Raw genomic sequence first — 22041 nt, forward strand, 5'->3', positions numbered from 1 at the left:
TCTCACCGGTAAACTTCATGAAGATTGATATCAGCGACAAATCCTGTCAGCTTCCGTGCTACGAAGCTTAGTCGCTGTGCAAAATGGACCAAGGAAAATAAATAACCCGAGGAATGATGAAGTGTGTAAATATTGATGTGGATGCCAGGCACTGCAAGGTTGGATGAAGCAAAAAAAGAGCTAGAGAAGGCAAGTTCCCATACCCGGATGGAAAGGAGAAAAGTCTTTTCACATGGATTTTAATTCTCTCTCATTATTTTCAGAATGGGAGTGTGTGTTGTAAGATTCCAAAAAGAACAAAAAAATCATTCTAGAAAATACATTTTTTAATTAGTTAAAAAAATTGCTATTACAAAAATAGTACTGTATACAGAAAAAAGTTTAAATACATACATAAGAAAAATAGAATAATGAAGAATAGCATCGCCAAAATAATTCCATCACCAAAAATAGTAGCTGTGAGTATCTTTCAGACTGTTTTCCATGCTTATGTATTCATTTCCTAATTTCTAAGGCCCAAGGTTTCAAAGTTTGGTATTTCTGAAATCAGATTGAATCTATGGGTACATATACTATGGCAGTGTTACCTTTTTTCCTAAAAGGCTGTTATTAAGTTAAGGTAGTTTCCGACAATGATGACATCTTAAATCCAAAAATATATATGTGTACCACATATTTGTAGAAAATATTATATTGTACATACAATCTTTTCTTTTTTTATTTTTAAACTGTTTTTTTTCTTTTTCTTTTCTTGAGGTATTATTGACATAACATTAAATTAGTTTAAAGTGTACAATGTAATGATTTGATACTATTATATACTGTAAAATAATCTCCACAATAAGTCCAGTTAGCATCTGTCACCACTCTTAATTACAATTTTTTTCCCTTATGATGAGAATTATCTACCCTCCTAGCTACTTTCAAATATGCAATGCAGTATTATTAATTATAGTCACTATGCTGTACATTATATCCCCATGACATATTCCTTTTATAACTAAATTTGTACTTTTTAACCCCTTCACCTATTTCACCCACTCTAGCATCTCCTTTTTTCCCTTTTATCTTATAGTATTCTTGTTCAGTTGCTCAGTCGTGTCTGACTCTTTGTGACCCCATGGACTGCAGCATGCCAGGCTTCCCTGTCTTTATGGTATCAGTTCAGTCGCTTAGTCGTGTCCAACTCTTTGTGACTCCATGAATTGCAGCATGCCAGGCCTCCCTGTCCATCACCAACTCCTAGAGTTCACTCAGACTCGTGTCCATCGAGTCAGTGATGCCATCCAGCCATCTCATCCTCTGTCGCCCCCTTCTCCTCCTGCCCCCAATCCCTCCCAGCATCAAAGTCTTAACATAAATTGATCATTTTAACCATTTTTAGGATTACAATTCAATGATATTAGGAATATTCATGATGTTGTGTAACTATCACCACTATTTAATTTCTGAACTTCTTCATCATCCCAAACAGAAGCTCTCTACCCATTAATCAATAACTCTTTCTCCCAACCTCCTCCTCCCAGCCCGGATAACCATTGTTCTACTTTCTGCTTCTGTAAATTTGCTTATTCATCATATAAATGGAACCATGGAATACTTCTTGTCATTGTGTGTCTGACTTATTTCATCTTGCATAATGTTTTTGAGGTTCACCCATGTTGTAGCATGTATCAGAATTCCATTTTTTCTATGGCTGAATAACATACCACATTGTGTTTGTCTGGTGATGGGCCCTTGGGTTGTCTCCACCTTTGGGCTATTGTGAATAATGTTGCTATGCACATTGGTACACAGTATCAATTTGAATCCTATTTTCAGTTCTTTGGAATTGAATATCTAGGTGTGGAATTGCTGGATCGAATGATAATTCTCTTCAGCTTTTTGAGGAACTGTCAAAGTATTTTCTATAGTAGCTGTATCATCGTGTATTCCCATTAGTGATACATTAGGGTTCTAGTTTTTCCACATTCTCATCAATAATTATTTCCTGCCATATATATAAGGATCTCCCTGGTGGCTCAGATGGTAAAGCGTCTGCCTGCCGTGCGGGAGGCCCGGGTTCAATCCCTGGGTTGGGAAGATCCGCTGGAGAAAGAAATGGCAACCCACTCCAGTAATCTTGCCTGGAAAATTCCGTGGACTGAGGAGCCTGGTGGGCTACAGTCCATGGGGATCGCAAAGAGTCAGACACGACTGAGCAACTTCGCTTTCACTTTTCCACATTCTCATCAATAATTATTTCCTGCCATATATATATGATTTATAATAGCCATCCTAATGGGTGCAAAGTAGCTATACACACTATTTTAAAATCTGCTTCTTCCTATTAATGATGTATCCTAAATATTTTTCCGTGTCAGTTAATATTCTTCTATAATCCTTTTCAGTTACCATTTTAATGGCTATAGTTTCTAGTTCTGTGTATGCTTAATTATATTAATACTTTTTTAAACAATCTTTATTGTGGAATATTTAGGTTGTTCTCAGTTTTTTTCCTATTATAAATGATGATGAAATGGATACTTTATGGCTATTTTTTACACACATTCTTAATTTATTTCATTGGTATAAATTCCTAGATATGCTATTGTCAGATCAAAAATATGAATGTGTAAAACTTTTAATTCATAATTCTAATTTTCCTCCACTTAGTTTTACAAAGAAAAAAATCAACAGTGTTTTAGTGATAAACCACCCACACCACCACTGCCAACTCCAAAGATTTAACTGGAAAATATTTGCAATTATAAGGAAAAAAGGAAGTGGAAATGAAGATCTGGTCAATGAAATAGAAATTGTATCAGTCAGCTCTTTTGCCAGATGGCTTGACAATTCTGGAGTGATGAAATTCTTTATAATATTCATCTTGGGTCTGAGAATAAACTTTTTTTTCAAGGAAGTATGATTACTTTCTTTCTGACCTGATTTTCAGATTTCTCATCTACCAGTGTTGCCTGGGTTGTAGTAAGAAAAAAAAAAATTGAGTGAAAGTAGACACTCCACCATAGAGTTCCTCTGCTGCTGCTAAGTCGCTTCAGTCGTGTCCGACTCTGTGCAACCCCAGTGACGGCAGCCCACCAGGCTCCCCCGTCCCTGGGATTCTCCAGGCAAGAACACTGGAGTGGGTTGCCATTTCCTTCTCCAATGCATGAAAGTGAAAAGTGAAAGAGAAGTCGCTCAGTCGTGTCCGACTCTTTGAGACCCTGTGGACTGCAACCTACCAGGCTCTTCTGTCCATGGGATTTTCCAGGCAAGAGTCCTGGAGTGGGGTGCCATTGCCTTCTCTGAGGAGTTCCTCTAGCAGTTACTTAAGCTTGGAATTCTGAGCATCTGTATGAAATTTCTATAGAAGAGGAATAAAAAGAAATTTCTGATTGGTATATCTAAATTAGTACAAATAACATGCTAAACCCATATCATAGAAATCCTCTGGAGGATTTTCTAACCTCTGAAAAATTGGATAATTTTATGGAAGACATTACATTTCATTCCTCATTGCTCATTAGGGTAGATGCTGCAACAATGACCAGAGGGCAAGCAAGTGAGCAGTCATCCTATAATAAGAATTTTCTGCCCCAGCTAAGTCGCCTGTCCTAGCTGGTTTGGGCTGCTAAAGCAGAGGACCATAGACTTCTCACAGCTCTAGAGGCCCGGATGTCCAAGGCACTGGTGGATTTGGAATCTGGTGAAAACCTGCTTCTTGGTCCATGGATGGCCATCTTATCACTGTAACCTCACATGGTGGGAGGGACAAGGGAGGTCTCTGAGGTCTCTTTTATAAGGGCACTAATGGAATTAGAAGAGTTCCACCCTTCTGATCTAATCACTTCCCAGAGGCCCCATCTCCAAAGACCATAATGCTGGGGATTAGATTTCAGCCTAGGAACTTTGGGGGAATAGCAAGCATACGTGTGTGTTCAGTCACTCAGTTGTGTCTGACTCTTTGGACAAAAAGAGTGGACTTTATAGGCCATGGACTATAGCCTGCCAGGCTCCTCTGTCCATTGTGATTGTCCAGGCAAGAATACTGGAGTGGGTTGCCATTTCCTTCTCCAGGGGATCTTCCTCACCTAGGGGTTGAACCTTCATCTCTTTCACCCAACATTGGCAGGCAAATTCTTTACCACTATGCTACCTGGGAAGCACCTCAATGTATAGCTACATTAAAAACCACAGCCCAACTGAGTACTGAACTGAACTGAACACTGTGGTCCTTATGGCAGTAATTCTTAGACTTTAGCATCCATCGCAATTACCGAGGGATGTTAAAACACAGATTGCTAGACTCCACCTCCAGAGTTTCCAATTCAGTAGATCTGAGTGGGGCCTGAGAATCTTCATTTCTAACCGCTTCCAAAGTACTGCTGGTTAAGGACCAAACTGTGTAAAACGCTGCCTTCACTGATACTGTCTTTCACTCCCCTCCCTCAGGAGAGCTTTGGATGATCACTGAGATGAGTGGTTAAGAGCAAGTAAGCTAAATGCTAAACAAAACAGCTATATAGGTTGTGATAATTATGACAGAGAGCTACAATTATGTTTGATTCATGGGGCATTTTTTTCTCTAGGAGAATTATTGGAGCCCTCGTACTTAGAATTGGCATCAACAGACAACAGCCTTCTCACACGGAAACAAAGGTGTCAGTCCAGATCACATAGTAACTCTGATAATTAAATTTTTCACTGTGCTTACTTCAGTGGCTCTAGTGAATAACATATTTATGATGTGCATAAATAACACCAATGGGAGGTTTAAAATCCTTTCAAAGATGTGTCTTTGTAGGTTCCCAAATAAAATATGTATTCCTTGAGGCCAGAATCTTATTTCCTGTCACTCCAGGGCACTTGCTTCCACGGTAGCTCAGATGGTAAAGAGTCTGCCTACGATGTGGGAGACCCCAAGTTCGATCCTTGGGTTAGGAAGATCCCCTGGACAGAGGAGCCTGCAGGCTACAGTCCATGGGGTCACAAAGAGAGACACAACTGAGTGGCTAACACTTCTGCTTTCACTTTTCAGGGCATTTGGCCTCTAGTCAGTATTCAGTACATGTTGATCAATTCAAGGTTAACTCATCTTACACAGCACATTTGAACCACCAGTGTATGAGACAAAAACATATTTAGGAAGGACAGGAGGTGTGGTGTTAGACTGTGACAGGCCCTCGTGTGGGCCCTCCCATGTTGACTCTGGACTTGGCCCCATGCACTGTTTCGGCCAATGGAACAGCAACAAAGGTGACGACGCCAAGTCTTGATCAGCACGTGTACACTGGGGCCTCTTCTCTGTAAGCTTCCTCTTGGATCCACCTGCCAGGCTGATGGACACAACCACTGAGTGATGAGTGACCCCATGGAGAAAGAGGTCAGAAGACAGCTAGGATGTCCCAGCCCAGCTTCCAGGTGAGCACAGCCTCGTGAGTAACCTCAGCTACTGCACTTAGTACTGAAGAACTTCCCACTGACTCCAGTCAACTGCAGGCTCATAAGAAGTGATGGGAGGTGGTAGGTACGAAGTAACAGGAAGCTGAAACAGGAGGACTACCAAAGCGATGTATTTTAAAATCTAAAACATAATCCGACAGTCATGTAGGTGATTTCCCTGGGTCATTTCTGCTTCTGTGACCCTTTTTCGAAGTCTGAGGAAAAAATCTGGATGTCACGAAGCTTTCAATCATTTGTTTATCCACTCAACTGACTTTTGCTGACCTTCTATTACAAGCCCAGCTCCGTGTGAACAGAGGAGACAGGGAAGGAGGGAGAGACGGGGAAGTCAGTGATCCCAACCAGAGCGATAAGACCCATGCAGGATGGTATGGGGGACGGAGGGAAAGAATGAAGCTGAGGCGGCTTCCCAAGACTGGCTCACGACTTCTATGGGACCCTGACTTGGGGTGATTGAATTCTAGGTACCTTGATGAAGCTCAGGGTAAAAAATTAAAATTAAAACAACAACAGCTAGAGAGGTGGACAAGATGGAGTGGCAAGCTTTTGTTATCCATATAAAGGTTTCAAATATAGCTCTTCTCGAGATATGAGCAATCCTTCTTGGCTTCCTTAAAGCACATCCTGGACGCAAGGCCAAGAAACTGTTTCCCTCCGTCACCGAGACAGAACATCTCACATGACAACACAATGCACCCTCCCCCAACCCACCTCCCACGTGCTGAAAGTCAGAGCTCAGACTCACAACGCCCGGCCCCCGCGCCTGACACTAACAACTTGGGAATCACTAGGAGCAGAGCCTGGCATGTGCAGGAACCACCCTAAGAGAAACCGTCCCAGAAGAGAGGTGCTAACTAGGTGAAGACATATGACTCTGAGCTCCACTTCCTGATTCTAATGGAGGAAGAGTCTGGCATGGAGCCAGGAAGCAGAAAAGGCATGAAAGCAAGAACTAATTTGGAGCTGGCGCAGTGAGTGCTTTCTGGCTTATTTAAACACGTAGATATAGAATTCAAGCAGGGAGGAGGGAATCTGACTACCAGATGGAGATGCTGAGTGAGGTAGCACGTCAACAATGAAGGCAGCGATGCCCAGGCAAGAAAGGAGACGTTTTTGACAGCAGGGAAGCTATAGAGGGATCGATGCTTGGTGGATTAGGTGGGTTCCGCTTAACCTCAGGATTTTATTTTCACTTAAATCCCGAGGAGGCAGAGGATGAGGTTACTGGCTTGACCCCATGTTAAAGAAAAACCACAATTCAGTCCTTTAAGGACGACTAAGGAAACAAGTCACGTAGATAACAAACAGGCAGATGTAAGACCTTGGAACATGGATGTACTGAGTGCCTGGTATGAGGCAGAGGGAGTGTGCTGGAGTACCGGGGAGCACGGAGGAGCATGACTGACAGAATCCTGGCCCTCAGGGAGCACCCATTCTAGTTGCTGTTTAATGTCCCAGGCATAGGGAGGTGCACAGAACACAGACAGTCAGCAGGTAGCCATGATGTAGTGGGAAGCTCCCAGAAAACCAGTCATGTAGCATCTCTGGGCAGCTTGCTTGCTCCGGGACCTTAAGCGAGTCTCTGAAATTCTCCTTTTCCCTTCTGTAAACTAGTGGTTCCTTTGAGGTCACACTGAAGAGTCACGAAGGCAGTGTTACAGGGTAACAGTGCGCTGGAGGGTGGAAGAAGGGCTTGGAGCCTTATTCTACCGGCAAAACCCACGTGTGGTAGCTCTCAGGGGATGTGGCTGCCCCTGGATAAAAATGTGGCAGGACAGGCAAAACCTTTGGGAGAACTTAGAGGCAATAGTCAGAGAGAGGGCTTCCCTGGTGGCTTAGTGGTAAAGAATCCTCCTGCCAGTGCAGGAGAGACGTGTTGGATGCCTGATCCAGGAAGATCCCACATCCATGGAGCGACTAAGCCCATGCACCCCAGCTGTTGCGCCTATGTCCCAGAGCCCATGAGCCACAATGACTGAGCCCACAGGCACAGCTACGCAAGCCCACACACCCCAGAGCCTGTGCTCCAAAACAAGAGAAGCCACCTCAATGAGAAGCCTGCTCACCGCAACTAGAGACTAGCCCCCTCTCTGCAACTACAGAAAAGCTTGCACGCAACAAAGACCCAGCACAGCCAAAACGGAATAATAAATGAATATGTGTGTTTGTACTCAGTCACGTCTGCCTCTTTGTGACCCCATGGAAACATGGGGAGGACCCGGGGAGCCTGGATCCCACCAGGCTCCTCTGTCCACGGGCTTCTTCAGGTGAGAATACTGGAGTAGATTGCCGTTTCCTTCTCCAGGGGATCTTCCTGACACCCACAATCTCTTGCATCTCCTGCATGGGCAGGCAGATTTCCTTTACCACTGAGCCACCTGGGAAGCCCAATAAATAAATGAAATTGTTTTTTTTAAGATGTTAAAAAAAGAGAGAGAATGAGTATGCATCCACCTCCAGCCTAGTTCTGTAGCGTCTGGAATTCATTGCTTCTCCCTCAATGTGATTCCGTGATTCATGCTTCCCTGGATGTGATGTCACGTGCTCTGTACTGTTCATTGCACTGCATTTCAGGGGCGGCGGAGGGAGCCATGTCCAAAGTCAGAGAGCTTGGAAATGAGTCCTTGGTTTAATTTTAACTCCTTCTATAAACTGTGGCCTGATTTGAGGAAGACTCCGTCTGCATCTGGCCAGACATCCCTGCCCCTCCATCGCTTCCTTCTCTTTACCCCTTTCTCCCATGCTCAGGCCAACCGTCTCGCCTCTATCTCACATATGGACTTTGCAAATAAGTGTGAGGTGATTTGTGTGCTCAGCTAACTTGAGAAGAAAGAAAGTGTGTCAGCAAAGCCGAACACCCAGCCAAGTCATGAGCCCCTGCAGTGGGGAAACTGCCTGCTCCTCTCAGGCAGTGAAACGTTATCTCAGCAGGGGGATGGAGTCCAGGCAAGGCCAACAGATCAGCCAGAGAGCCCCTTCTTTCTCTCCCAGCCCCAGATTCTGCTGTATTTTTTCCCCCTTGAGCAGTGAGTCAAGTTCTCTCTCTTCTTTGTATAAACTGAGTGACGTTATAGCTGAGGGAACTGCCCCCCTGCTTGTTCACGGCTTTTCCCCTTTCCCTTCACCCACCATCAAGGAGGCTGGATTTACAGATGGGCAGCACCTTGAAGTGGCTTCCCTGGTGGCTCAGATGCTAAAGAATCTGCCTGCAATGCAGGAAACCCAGGTTTGATCCTTGGGTCGCAAAGATCCCTTGGAGAAGGAAATGGCTACCCACCCCAGTGTTCTTGTCTGGAGAATTCCATGGACAGAGGAGCCTGTTGGGCTACAGTCCATGGGACTGCAGAATCAAACACGACTGAGCAACTTTCACACACATACACACACACACACACAGGGCACCTCACAGGGGAATAGAAACCACCCGTCTGATTGCTTAGATGCCGACAAAGGCACTGAACGTTTCACCGGGAGCCCCCAGGTGATGGATGAATCCCAGTTAGCGAGCCACATGGTGGCATGGGTGGAGGGTGGGGGTGGAACTGGGGGAGTGAGTGGAAGAGTCTTCTGAGGACAGATGGAGCAAGGATTAAAATGGCCCGCCACATTTTGACTGAGAAACACTAACTTAGGGTTGCTGCTGCTGCTGCTAAGTCGCTTCAGTCATGTCCGACCCTGTGCAACCCCATAGATGGCAGCCCACCAGGCTCGCCCGTCCCTGGGATTCTCCAGCCAAGAACACTGGAGTGGGTTGCCATTTCCTTCTCCAATGCAGGAAAGTGAAAAGTGAAAGTGAAGTTGCTCAGTTGTGCCCTACTAGCGACTCCATGGACCGCAGCCCACCAGGCTCCTCCATCCATGGGATTTTCCAGGCAGGAGTACTGGAGTGGGGTGCCATTGCCTTCTCCAACTTAGGGCAGGGGTCAGCAAACTTTTTCTGTAAAGAGCCAGGTAGTAAATAATTTGTTCTCTTTGTGGGCCATGCAGTCTCTGTCCCAACTACTCTGTGGTTGTAGGGCAAAACCAGCCGCAGACAATTGGTAAACGAATGGGCATGTCTCTGGCCCCAATAAAAGATGGTTCAGAGCAAGAGGTGGCAGGCGGGATTGGCTCATGGGCTGCAGTCTATGTGTGCGTCTAGCCAGCTACCTCGGGGAGAGGTGACCTCTGGCTCCTTCACGTGGCTCTGCTTTTTCCACCCTGCTTCTCTCTTGGTATCGACTCTGGGTGTTGGACTTGGATGAGGAGACCCCCTCAATGAAAGCCACTGGGCTGGTGACTTCAGGGTTCAGGATTTTGTTGATAAACCCCCCACCACAGGACAGGTAGAGAGTGTAGGTGCTGAAATTCAGTCGGGGGAGGTGTTAGGAACTCCCTTAAGCAGTTTGGTATAAGGCTTCTCCAGGGGCTCAGTGGTAAAGAATCCACCTACCAATGCAGGAGATGGAGATTGGACCCCTGGGTCAAGAAGATCCCCTGGAGAAGGAAATGGCAACCCACTCCAGTATTCTTGCCTGGGAAATCCCACGGAAAGAGGAGCCTGGCAGGCTGCAGTCCATGGGGTCACAAAGAGCTGGACACAACTTAGCCGTTAAACAACAACATAGATATAATAGAATTCTATTTTCTGCCTCTTTTCCACTTTCCAGGTCTGAATGGTGACACTCTGACTTCAGCCTCTGTATGTGTCTTGTATTTCCTATTGTGGCTTCTATTCCTTACCCATTCCTGTGCTTTCAGGAGATGAAGGTGAAGTTGCTCAGTCGTGTCCGACTCATTGCGACCCTGTGGACTGTAACCTACTACGCTTCTCTGTCCATGGGATTCTCCAGGCAAGAATACTGGAGTGGATTGCCATTTCCTTCTCCAGGGGATCTTCCCGACCCAGGGATCAAACCCGGGTCTCCCGCATTGGAGGCAGACGCTTTAACCTCTGAGCCACCAGGGAAGGGCTCCTTAATCTAATACTCCATCCTCTGGGTTCACTCCGTAACTGCCCTCAGTCCACCACTTCCCCTTCCATTGGGCTCTTTCATCCAGCCTGAGAGCGAGCTCAGTGATACAAGCTAGACTCTGCGTGGGTTCAAATCCCAGCTCTGCCTGTAATTGTCAACCAGTTAACCAATTGTGCCTCGACTTTCTCATCTGTAAAACGGCCTTAATAATAGTCCCCAGCCCATGTTGTGAGAAGTAAATGAATAACCTGTATAGAGCATTTAGAATAACAAGATAACCAAACCTATAGCGTTCTCATATGTAGTGCTTCGACTTCCTTATTTTTCTTCACAATTTTTTCACCATATTTTACTGATAATATCAAATGGATTCTGGGTGGTAAGAATGATAACGACAGCACAGAACCTGGAGTTATTCCTGGGTGGCAGAAACTTGTCTTCATCCAGTATGTATGTGGAAGTCTTTATGTCTTCGCTTATGTTTTTCATGATCAGTTGAAATCCTAGCCCTTTAATACTTTGGCATCAGATGCTATTTGTTGTGCAAATACGTTTTTTCAGCATCAGAACTCCTCAGGGGTCTAGTTGCGGTCAGATGCGCTCATGGTGCCCCTGGGAATACCAGCTACTATTTTCTAGTGCTGTGCTTTGGAGAACAAAGTCCTGCCTAGGTGAGCTTAAGGGGAGAGGTCATGAGCCCTCGGGGGGAGCCCTGGTCACCCCAGGACCACCGGTCATCATTCCACCAGAAACCTCTGTGGTTCGGTTGAACTCTAAGCCCTTCCAGGGACTGCACTGGGAGGGAGCCATCTCCAAGGATTGCTCACCAGCCTGGAGGTGGTGGGGGTGTTGGTAGAGCAAGCCTGAGGGTAGCTATGCAGCCTTAATTCCACTATCCCCCACCAGGGTTTCTTCTGCTCAAATAGCCCCGCCCCAACACCCTAGAAACCTCAGACAATAGGCACCAGCACCCTGCAGCCAATTTCTGTGCGGGGAGGGTGGTCAGGGATTGTCCTCAGGCTCCTGGGAGGTGTGGTGGAGGCAGGGAGACAGAGCAGAATTTTCAAAGCTTTCTTCCATCCTCTTCTCTCACTCTCCCTTCCAGCCACCTTCCTCAGCCCCACATCCCACATTCACACTGATTGAAGACAGGCCAGTGGTGACTCAGGTTTCTGTGCGGTCATTATCATTCTCACTGCCCAGAACCCAGCTTTCCCTCGTGCTGCTGTGGTTTCTCAAGGGCTGATTTTTTTGGCAGGAGTCTGCACACTGTGCTAGTTCCCTATCTTAGGAAGAACCAGAAAACAGAACCGTAAAGTCTGAGGAAACTGAGATGCTGTCCAGCTTTCCGTCCTGGGTGTGACTCTCCCATGATGGCTCCAGTGAAGTGTCATTTGGGCTCAGACAGTGGAGGGATGGACCTGCTCATTTTCAGTGACTCGTATCTGAGACATACCATAGATACAGACGAGTGCTAAGACCTACGTGCGTTGCTCAATATAAGTTACAAGTTACCATGCTCAGTTGTGTCCGACTCTTCGTGACACCATGGACTGTAGCCTGCTAGGCTCCTCTGTCCATGGAATTTTCCAGGTAGAAATACTGGGCCGAGGTGCCATTCCTTTCTCCACGGGATCTTCCCAACTCAGGGATAGAACCTGCGATTCCTACATCTCCTGCATTGGTAGGCAGATACTTTTCCATTAAGCCACCTGGGCAACCCTCACAAAAAGAATACATCCAAATAATCTGCACCCAAATTTTAAAATTCTACAAATGGCTTGTTCATTTTCACATCACTGTTAGGAAAGTCTCCTTTATTTTAGCTAAGAGGTTCCTTCTTACAATTTCCACTGATAGTTTTAGCTCTATGGAGTTACACAAAAATGCAATATTTTCTCACCATTAAGTATTTAAATATTTATCTTTCCATCAAATTTCTCCCCCTGCCCCAAGTTATACAATCTTATTTCTTTCAAGCAATTTGTCTGTAATGAAATGGTATTGCAGAGGTGACGTAAGGAGACGTACAAGGTTGAAGGACTCACTCATTTAGGCAAAGGGATGTTTGGAGGACAGATGTTTGGGGACTGTCCTAGAAGGAGGGACTAGAAGGAGATAAACAGAAGCAGCACTGTGTCTGCCGGCATAAAGGAATCCAGGGCCTTTCTGCTGGCTCACACCAGGAAGTTTGGCAGCTCTGGGCTGCCAGGTGGGTGGGCATGGGGTGGAGAGCAAGCGAGGTGGATGTACTACTGTGTAAGCTGAGGTCCTTCCAGAGGCCTGACATGGGGCAGTCATGGTCCAAGAAATCACGGAGGTGTGATCAGAGCCAGCAATGGGGAGATGACAGCTCACCTGAGGTGGAGCTGAGAGAGTTCTGGCCACTTCCAAGACTCCACAGCCATGCATCTGGAAGCTGAATATAGAAGCCAGTTCTCACTGGACAGACTGGCAGAGGGAATAAGGCGTTCTGGGTTGGTGGTGACACGGAGGGGATTTGTAGACCTGGGTAAGGGAAGGACTGATGCTGAAGCTCCAATACTTTCGCCATCTGATGTGAAGAGCTGACTCTTTGGAAAAGAGCTTGATGCTGGGAAAGACTGAGGGCAGGAGGAGACGGGGCAACAGAGGATGAGATGGTTGGATGGCATCACTGGCTCCATGGATAAGAGGCCTGCTGCAGTCCGTGGGGTCGCTAAGAGCTGGATATGACTTAGCAACATAACAACAACAACAAAAATGCATAATTCATTACAGGTGTCAAGATACAGGCTAAAGGTTTATGTGGAAGACAAGAAGGCCAACTCTGAGCCCTCTTCCACAACGGGGGCACCGTAGTTGGACCCTGGAGCCATGAGTGAGGACCAAGCACATGTGCAAAGGGAACCTGTGAAGCCTGGGGGCACTGGATCCGTGTGCTCTCCGGGTTTCTTCCATTGTCCATGGGGCCCTCCCTCTTTTTTGAAATTAATTAATTTATTTGGCTGTGTGGGGTCTTGGATGTGGCTCGAAGGATCTTCATTGTCTCATGTGGGGTCTCTCGCTGTGGCTCATCAGACTCAGGAATTGTGGCGTGAGAGTGCCATGGTGCGTGGGAGTTTTAGTTCCCCAACCAGGAATCAAACAGGTGTCCCCTGCAGTGTAAGGCTAATTTTTAACCACTGGACCACCAGGGAAGTTCCAGGCCCATCCTTTAGCCTCTCTTTGTGCAGGCTTGGAAAGGAGAGTGTGGAGTTAGCGCAGCTAAAGGGCCTTAGGAAATTGGGGCCACCTTCCTTTTCTCTTCTTCCTCCTCCCCCTGTATTTTTTTTCTAACATACTGAGTCACTTGAATGAAAAGAATGAAAAGGGTGAAAAATGAGCCCTCTAACTTGTGTGCTTTCTATTACCTGTTGTATCTATGCTTACATTTATGGATGTGTTTGCTACGTTCCTTTTTATACCCTTCTTTAACTCTTGCTCTTTCTGTGTGCAGGAAATAATGGAAAATAAAAGTGGGTGATTAGTTTCTGCCACGTATAGAAACCGCGCCGGCATTTGCGACAGTCTGAGTTTATAGTTTCTCCTGGGAAGACTTTTGGTTTTCGACCTCCTGAGTTGCAGGCACTTTTGCTCAGGAGGAGTTCATCTGTTACCCGTTGCCGTGTGAAGTTTCACGGCTGTTTTCCCCTAGGATTTCACAGCCGGGCCATACAATACCAAAAAGTATCAGCTATGGCTTATCCTAAAAGACTGCCAGAAGGAAAAAAATGCTGGTTGAGAAAAGGGAGGTTATTTCGCCTTATTGCAGTAAGGGAGAATTTCACCTTGACAGAATCTAGAAGCACCTCAGAAGGGAGAAGTCAGGGGAAGATTACTTGAAGTAGGTTACTTAGGCTTGCACTGAGTAGCTTTACGGTGGGTTTTGCAAGGCAGGGAACTAGTTGGGATTAGGCAGAATTTTAATGCACAATAGCTATGGGTTGGTAGGCACAGATGTGAGCATCTAAAAGTGAGCTTTGATGAAGAGACTGGTCGTCTTGATAAGTTAGCCATTTTATTTGAATTTTATTTATTTATTTAAAGTTTAGTTCATGTACAGTGTTATATTAGTTTCACATGTACAACACTGTGATTCCATACTTTTATAGATTATACTCCATTTAAAATTATTATAAAATATTACCTATATTCCCTATGTATGATCATCTCTGCATAGATGCAGAAAGAGCATCTGACAAAATTCAACACCCATTCCTGATGAAAACTCTCAACAAAGTTGACATAAAGGGAACTTATCTCAACCTGATAAAGGCCATTTATGACAAACCACAAGGAGCATCATATTCAATAATGGAAAGGTGAAAGCTTTCTCTGTAAAATCAGTAACAAAACAAGGATGCCCACTCTACCATTTCTATTTCATATAGTGTTGGAAGTTCTAGCCACAGCAACCATACAAGAAAAAGAAATAAAAGGCATCCAGCTTGGAAGGGGGAAAGGAAAACTGCTACTATTTATAGATGGCATGATACTATTTATAGGAAACCCTGAAGTCTCCACCAAAAAACTACTAGAACTAATCAATGAATTCAGTAAAGTTGCTGGCTACAGGACTAATATGCTTGCTATTTTAGTAGTTACACTGTCTAATGTGCCAGGAGCAAGCATTTATTGATAGTTTAGTAATTTTTGCCTGGTTCCAGCATTGTTCAGCTCAAAACCAGGAAATTATGCTTTATCCCAAAACCGTTTAGCACAAGAATGGAAAAATATGTTAGTTTTTGATTCTGTTGGGTTTGAACATTTTGCTTATACTACAATTTAAGCATACAGAGAAAAACACGGTTTCAATATGTAGCATACAACTGATCTGCTCTTCTGGATGAGTCAGCTACTGGGGACATAACAAAGTCAACGATGTAGTCGTTTCAGTGTGTGTGTGTGTGTGTGTGTGTGTGTGTGTGTGTGTGTGTGTTAGTTGCTCAGCGTCTCACTCTTTGCAACCCCATGGACTGTAGCCTGCCAAGCTGCTCTGCTCATGGGGTTTTCCAGGCGAGAATAATACTGGAGTGGGTTGCCGTTTTCTTCTCCAGGGGATCTTCCCAACCCAAGGGTCGACCCCACATCTCCTGCACTGGTAGGTGAATTCTTTACTATAGAGCCACCAGGGAAGCCAGGATGAATTTCAGGGAGAAAGAAACATTCTGACCGAATTACCCTGCCCTAGGGCCCCTAGATTAGACCAGCTTGCTTCAAGATAAGCTTCTCTACTATGGAAATAAATGAAGACCAACCTGATGAGGAAAGCAAAGGCTATTTCAGCCACCATCACTTGCATTTTGGTAGACTCAAGGGCAGGCAGAGGAGAAAGAAAGCTTTATAGTGGGAAAAAGGGAAGGCAGGAAATGTGTGCCCTGACTGGATCTGTTGGTGTGGGGAAGCTCTAGACAGGCTCACTAGAGGCCGGGTGTCCTATGTGATTGACTGGGAGGTGTATGCATTTGATTTTTTCTGATTGGCCCTAAGATGGAGGTGGGGACAAAGGTTAGGAAAGATGTCAGTTATTAATCAAGTACTGGCCATTTGGAGCTGATTATTATAGAAGTTATTGTTTAGCTTCCTGGAGTCTCACTAGGGATAGCAATCTGGCTTCCTTCCCACAAGACTGACTTGTATTAGGCTGCCTGCCTAGGCTGATTATCGTAGATAAGGAGTTGGCTTTCTGGGCAGATTTTAGGTCAGGGTTCTATTTTTAAACATGGCCTAACTATTTCCTTTGCCAAAAAAGGCCCGTCTAGTCACAGCTATGGTTTTTCCAGTAGTCAGGTATGGATGTGAGAGTTGGACTATAAAGAAAGCTGAGCACCAAAGAATTGATGCTTTTGAACTGCGGTGTTTGAGATGACTCTTGAGAGTCCCTTGGACTGCAAGGAGATCCATCCAGTCCATCCTAAAGGAAATCAGTCCCGAATATTCATTGGAAGGACTGATGCTGAAGCTAAAACTCCAATACTTTGGCCACATGATCATGTGAAAAGAACCTGATGCTGGGAAAGATTGAGGGAGGAGGAGAAGGGGACGACAGAGGATGAGATGGTTGGATGGCATCACTGACGCAATGGACATGAGTTTGAGTAAACTCCGGGAGTTGGTGATGGACAGGGAAGCCTGGTGTGCTGCAGTCCATGGGGTCGCAAAGAGTTGGACATGACTGAGCAACTGACCTGAAATGCACTATTTCCTGTTGGTTTGTCCCATCTCTCACTACCATAAACAGTCTGACCTCATCTCCTAGAAGTGCAAAGCAGACCTTGGCTTGAACTCCACCCTATCCTCCTAACAACGCTGGGCTCTGCTGTACTGTCTCAGTGCTCCGGCCCTTGATGTCAGCATCAACTCCTTTGGGATGCTCCTAAATCAAGCCCTCCCCCAGCTCCCTTCATCCACTCATCATCTCCTGGACAGGAAGGGCAGGACTTATCTGCGCTCCATTGAGGCATCTCCTCCTCCCCTGGAGCAACAAGCAGGTTGTATCTCCAGGGGAATAACTTTTCTATCTTCAGGAGAACACTGAGATTCTGGGTGCTTCTGGTTGGTGCTTAGCAGGTCAAAGGAGGAGATAAATGAATTCCCATGGATCTGAGGGAAAAAAAATGGTCTTTTTGCGAGACTATTGTCTTGCTTCAAAAAAACTTTTTTTTTTTTAGATTTTGAATATCAAAAGCCTGAATATCAGCTCTTTCTTTCTCTTTGCATACTGTATGTAACATACCCACAGACCTCTGGACAGATGACCCTAGAACCAATTAGGAAGAAGGACCTATACTTGCAAACTCAAAGGGAAAATTACATGAATACTTTTCCAAAATATGGCTCTCATTACAGAAGATACTTTTCATTGTGTTCAAATAGAATTTTTTTGTCCTGCTTTGCTTCAGCTGGCTTTCTTTGGAAGCCCAGAGGTTAATAGGGAGAGAAGCGCAGCTATTTCTTGTGCCCTGTTTAGGAATGATCTCTTCCTCTTCATTTTAAGTGCTGGAGTATAAAGTCTCTTTTATCCTCTCAGTATAGGGCTCCATCTTCTCAAAAGGGTCTCCATTGGCTTTTCTGTTTCTTCCCCATAATTTGAGCTCCCTGCCCCCTCTTGCTTGAATATTAATGGAAAATAGATCTGCAACCCATCACTTGTAAGGATCTTATTCATAGGGCTCCCCACCTACTCCCCCCGCAACTTTACTGCAAACTCTCTTTAACGTTTGTGTGCACATGTGTAATAATAAGCCCTGTATCCCCTTCTTGTCTTGATCACTGTTACAGACCATGTGTAATAATAATTTTATATCTGACTTTGCCTGTTACTTCATTCCCTCTAGTTCTAACCCATTATTTTACATTTTCAGAGGCTCATTATGACTCACTGGGCAGCCAAAGAAACATAATGAGTCCAAGATGACTGCACGTGGCGGTGCTCCACAAATAGATATTAAACAGCTCATGAAATCTATAAATGTCCTTACTATCCTGGGTGCATTATAAAGCTATGAATCAATAATTCAGGCAAGTTTTTTCATCCTGTCTTTAAAATCTGACTTTTGGGATGTTTTTCCTTCTGGAAGTGGAAGCTATGTACATATTGGGGAAAGAAAGCTGGAGGGAAAGAAGGCTAGAAAGCTGATGAAGAATCCAAAGAAAAAAAGGAAGAAAGCATGAATTATTTTAACAGTATAAGCCCTTTCTCTCAGCTTCATGACAGCTGTCCACATAAGGAATGAAAAAATAGGCACAACACAAGCACTCAAAAAGTATTTGTTGAATGAGCAAAGAAATTTTATGATTGTTTTGGATTGACTTTACACGTTGATTTTGATAATTACCTTTGTTGAATTACCTTGCCTGCTCTCTGAAATGATCTCTCCCTCTCATCATCTCCTTAGTTGGAAGTTCCTTACCTACAAGATACTTTCCAAGACTTAGCTTTGTTTTCCTCTGGGATAACTTTCCCATTTTTGTGTCCTGCCCCTTTCTTCTCTTTATCTCGCTATTCCCGCATCGACCTCCGAGGTACACACACCTCAAATGTGGCCTCCATGTCTATATTAGCCAGTGTCCCAGCAGGAAACGGATGGGCCCTCTGATTAGTCTAGACTAAAGGAGAGTTTATCGACAACGGACTAATTATAAACTTGTGGGTGGAGTTGAGTGGAACCACAAGAACTAGTGTAGGAATCTAGGGCCAGCGGCAGTGGAGCTGTCCCCAGGGAGAAGGTGAGGTAGTGGGTAGGTCCGTTGAGGATGAGCAGTGGCTTTCAATTGAGCCATCCTTCCAGAGAGGGAAGGGAAACCCTAGGTTCCCTGGTGGCTCAGACGGTAAAGTGTCTGCCTACAATGCGGGAGACCCGGGAGGAAATGGCAACCCACTCCAGTATTCTTGCCTGGAAAATCCCATGGATGGAGGAATCTGGTAGGCTACAGTCCATGGAGTCGCAAAGAGTTAGACACGACTTCACTTTCATTTTCCAGAGAGGGAAATAAATGCCCCTGGACCACCTCTCTCCCTTTCTTATCTCCTGAAGTGCTCTCCACTGATGGAAGCTTATGAGAGTTTTTTTTGGTTGTGGTCCATGTAGGCCAGCCTCTCAGGGAAGAGAAAAAAATTGTGTAGACGAAGAAAGACTTTTTTTTCTACCCTCTTAAGTTTTGACCCGGTCTGAGAATTAAACCAAAAAAAGATAGATTAACAGGAGAAAAGCAACACATTTTATTTGATGTTAATATTTTTACATGACACGGGAGCCTTCATAGAAAGGAAGATCCAAAGAAGTAGGCAGGTCGGAGACCTTCTATGCCATTTCCTCAAAGAAAGATATACTGCGGAGATGTGACAAGACAAAGGAGAGAAGGGTTTGGGCTAGGAGCAGTAATTATGGGGCAGTGACTAGGAAATGTACGGGGGAGGCTAATGGAAGATAAAGGCTATTCTAGTAGGTTTGTTTCAGATTCATCTCCATTGCAACTCCACTTCTTGAGTGCAAGAATATTCACCTCTTCCTGGTGAAGGATGAGCACCTTTCTCGTGGAAAGTCTGGGTCCCACTTTCAGATGGAAAGAGGGGTGTGCAGGGAGCCCTTCCTGCCACTGCTGCTTCTCAAGTGCTTTCAGCTCAAAACCATATGCCAAAGGGACATATTCTGGGGTGGCCTGCTCTGGTTCTCTTTAGTGAATCAGAAGGTACATGGTACCATTCTTCTGAGCCTCACAGACATCCCTGCACAGCTCTGGGATTGTACACCTCAGCTGCTTAACACTCGAGGAGATCTACTTGTTAGGGGGTTGGACTTCCCTGGTGGCTCAGATGGTAAAGCGTCTGTCTACAATGTGGGAGACCCGGGTTCGATCCCTGGGTTGGGAAGATCCCTTGGAGAAGGAAATGGCAATCCACTCCAGTACTATTGCCTGGAAAATCCCATGGACAGAGGAGCCTGGTAGGCTACAGTTCATGGGGTCGCAAAGAGTCGGACACGACTGAGCGACTTCACGTTCATGTTGGGGTTTTCATCATTTTATCCCGTTCCCTATTAAGATGACTGACGTGTAATATGTACTCATTCTCTAAAATGAAATAACATTTTGAGTGTATGTGGAGCCAGAATTGTTAGAAACCTAAGAAATGATTTTAACAAGTAGTCAGTTCAGAGCCAAATCCTAGTTCTCCTGATTTCCAGTCTTCTTCTCCTGCTTCATTTTAACTGCAGTCTCAGGTTATCATTGGAAGGAGAATCCACACGCATTTCCCATAAAACCAAGAGTCTTATATTATGGCAACAAGAGAGAGACAGCGAGGAGTGTTGGAACCGCCTGCCTCGAGTCCTTTGCCAAAAGCTATCTCGGAGCTCTCTGGATAAGCAACACTTTCAAACCCAGCAAAGTGGGAGGAGCTGGAGTCATGAAACGAAGTGCGGGGCTCAGGAATAACACAAACTACCTCTGGGGGTGGGCGGTGAGGGTGGCTTCCCTGTAGCATCCTATTAGCCCATGATCTTTACTTCCCGAAGTCTTTCTCTGTTCCAAACCTACAGGCGGGGATGGTGGGTGGGAGGAGGCTGGGTAAGATGTTCCCGAGTTGGGAGGCAAAGCTGCTGGTGCCTCCTCGCTGAATGATTCAGCGAGGCATTGCTGCTCTGTTGCTGTGTTCTTCCTGGGAAAAGCCACCCTTGCCGTGGAAGTGATTGCCTGCCAGGAGCATTCATCATACCATGTTTATTCATCTGCCCTCGGGGAGCTGTGTGCTTTTGAGGGGCAGGGGTCATGTCTTTGTCTTGTCAAGCATCTAGTGTGTAGCTGCACCCCACCCCACCCCACCCCCAAAGAACAAAGAAAGGATGCTGGATTTGAGGACATGGATTCAGTGATGAGGGGCTAGCTCCTAAGACCTGGCGTTCTTCTTAGTGCTCACCTGACCCCTAATCTGTCAAGAGAAGTGGTTCTATCAGCGTCAGCTGTCTGACATGATGACCCAGGAAGGTCATGTGCCTGAAACTCCATGTGATGTGAACTATAAAGGTCAACTGTAGCTGAACTGTCCAAAAGCCGTCAGCTAATAGGATGACTTTGGACAACTTAAACCACCTACATGAACTTCGCCATTAAAATAAGAAAGTTGGAAACCGTGGCTTACAAGGTCCTTTTCTTCTTTGGAATTCTTCAAAATGTTCCTGTTGTCAAACACCTCAACTTTCTTCTCTGACAAGACAGCAGCCATTCCATGAAGCTCCCGCTGAAAAGGATAAAGGAGGAATTGGTGGATTTATGATTATAACCAGTTCTGCTACTGCCAGAAGCAAAGAGCGCTGGATTTTTTAGTTTCTCAGAAGACACACAATGTTTGAAAATCATCTTCCTTCTCGCACTTTCCAAAAAGTAAAAGAAGAAGAGCCATCACATTCTGCATAGCTTCTCTACTTATAGACAGAATTTTTAATGCATTTTTTTTCTTTCCTAGAGGGGTAAGGGAGAATTCCCATAGCTGGAGGCATGTGTCAGCTGGGGGACTCTGGGAGAAGGCGAGTGTGACTGTGGGGCTATGCTTAATTCATTAAAATGTGTGCTTTATGAAAATTGTTTTGCCAAAAATGAGCTTTGTGGGAAGAAGAAAGCAGTGGGGAGGACTGGGGTGAGGGGGAGGGAGGAATAAGAAGTGCCAAGAGAAAAGGGACTCTTATTTGTTGCTAAATGTTGAATCCCACATAAGAATGTGTCATGAGCCAGTTCCAGGAAATTAAAATGCAAATTGGGGGAGTGTAAATCTATTAGGCACAGATATTATGTGTTGACATTATCATTGTCCTATTTTTATACTAACAGTGAATATTCTCCAATGACTTAAGAAAGTTTAAGGAAAGTTCTTTTGAGTTCACTTCCCTTCTCATTTTTCATCTTCTGTCAAATCAAATGGCAGTAATATAACGACATTGTTCTTTTTTCCCCCTTTCTGTGGATACTGTGAGTTATTTCAGAAGCCAACTGCATTGGTGAGGATAACACTAGCTGCTGTAACAAATAAAGCCAACCTTTAGTGACTTACAGCAGGAGTCTATGTCTCATTCACAGGACAGTCCAATGCAGATGTGCCAGGCAGGCACCAACTTCCTCAATGAGG

The 22041-nt window shown here is 45.0% G+C and overlaps 1 non-coding gene across 1 annotated transcript; it reads left to right on the forward strand.

Annotated features, from left to right (window-relative positions):
- Positions 1-2010: 2010 nt before the first annotated feature.
- On the forward strand, positions 2011-2082 carry TRNAG-GCC (transfer RNA glycine (anticodon GCC)). The gene has a single exon. It is a non-coding gene; the product is annotated as a tRNA-Gly (tRNA).
- The last annotated feature ends 19959 nt before the right edge of the window (positions 2083-22041 follow it).

Source organism: Ovis canadensis, chromosome 20 (assembly GCF_042477335.2).
Source record: "Ovis canadensis isolate MfBH-ARS-UI-01 breed Bighorn chromosome 20, ARS-UI_OviCan_v2, whole genome shotgun sequence".
NCBI classification, from domain to species: Eukaryota; Metazoa; Chordata; class Mammalia; order Artiodactyla; family Bovidae; genus Ovis; species Ovis canadensis.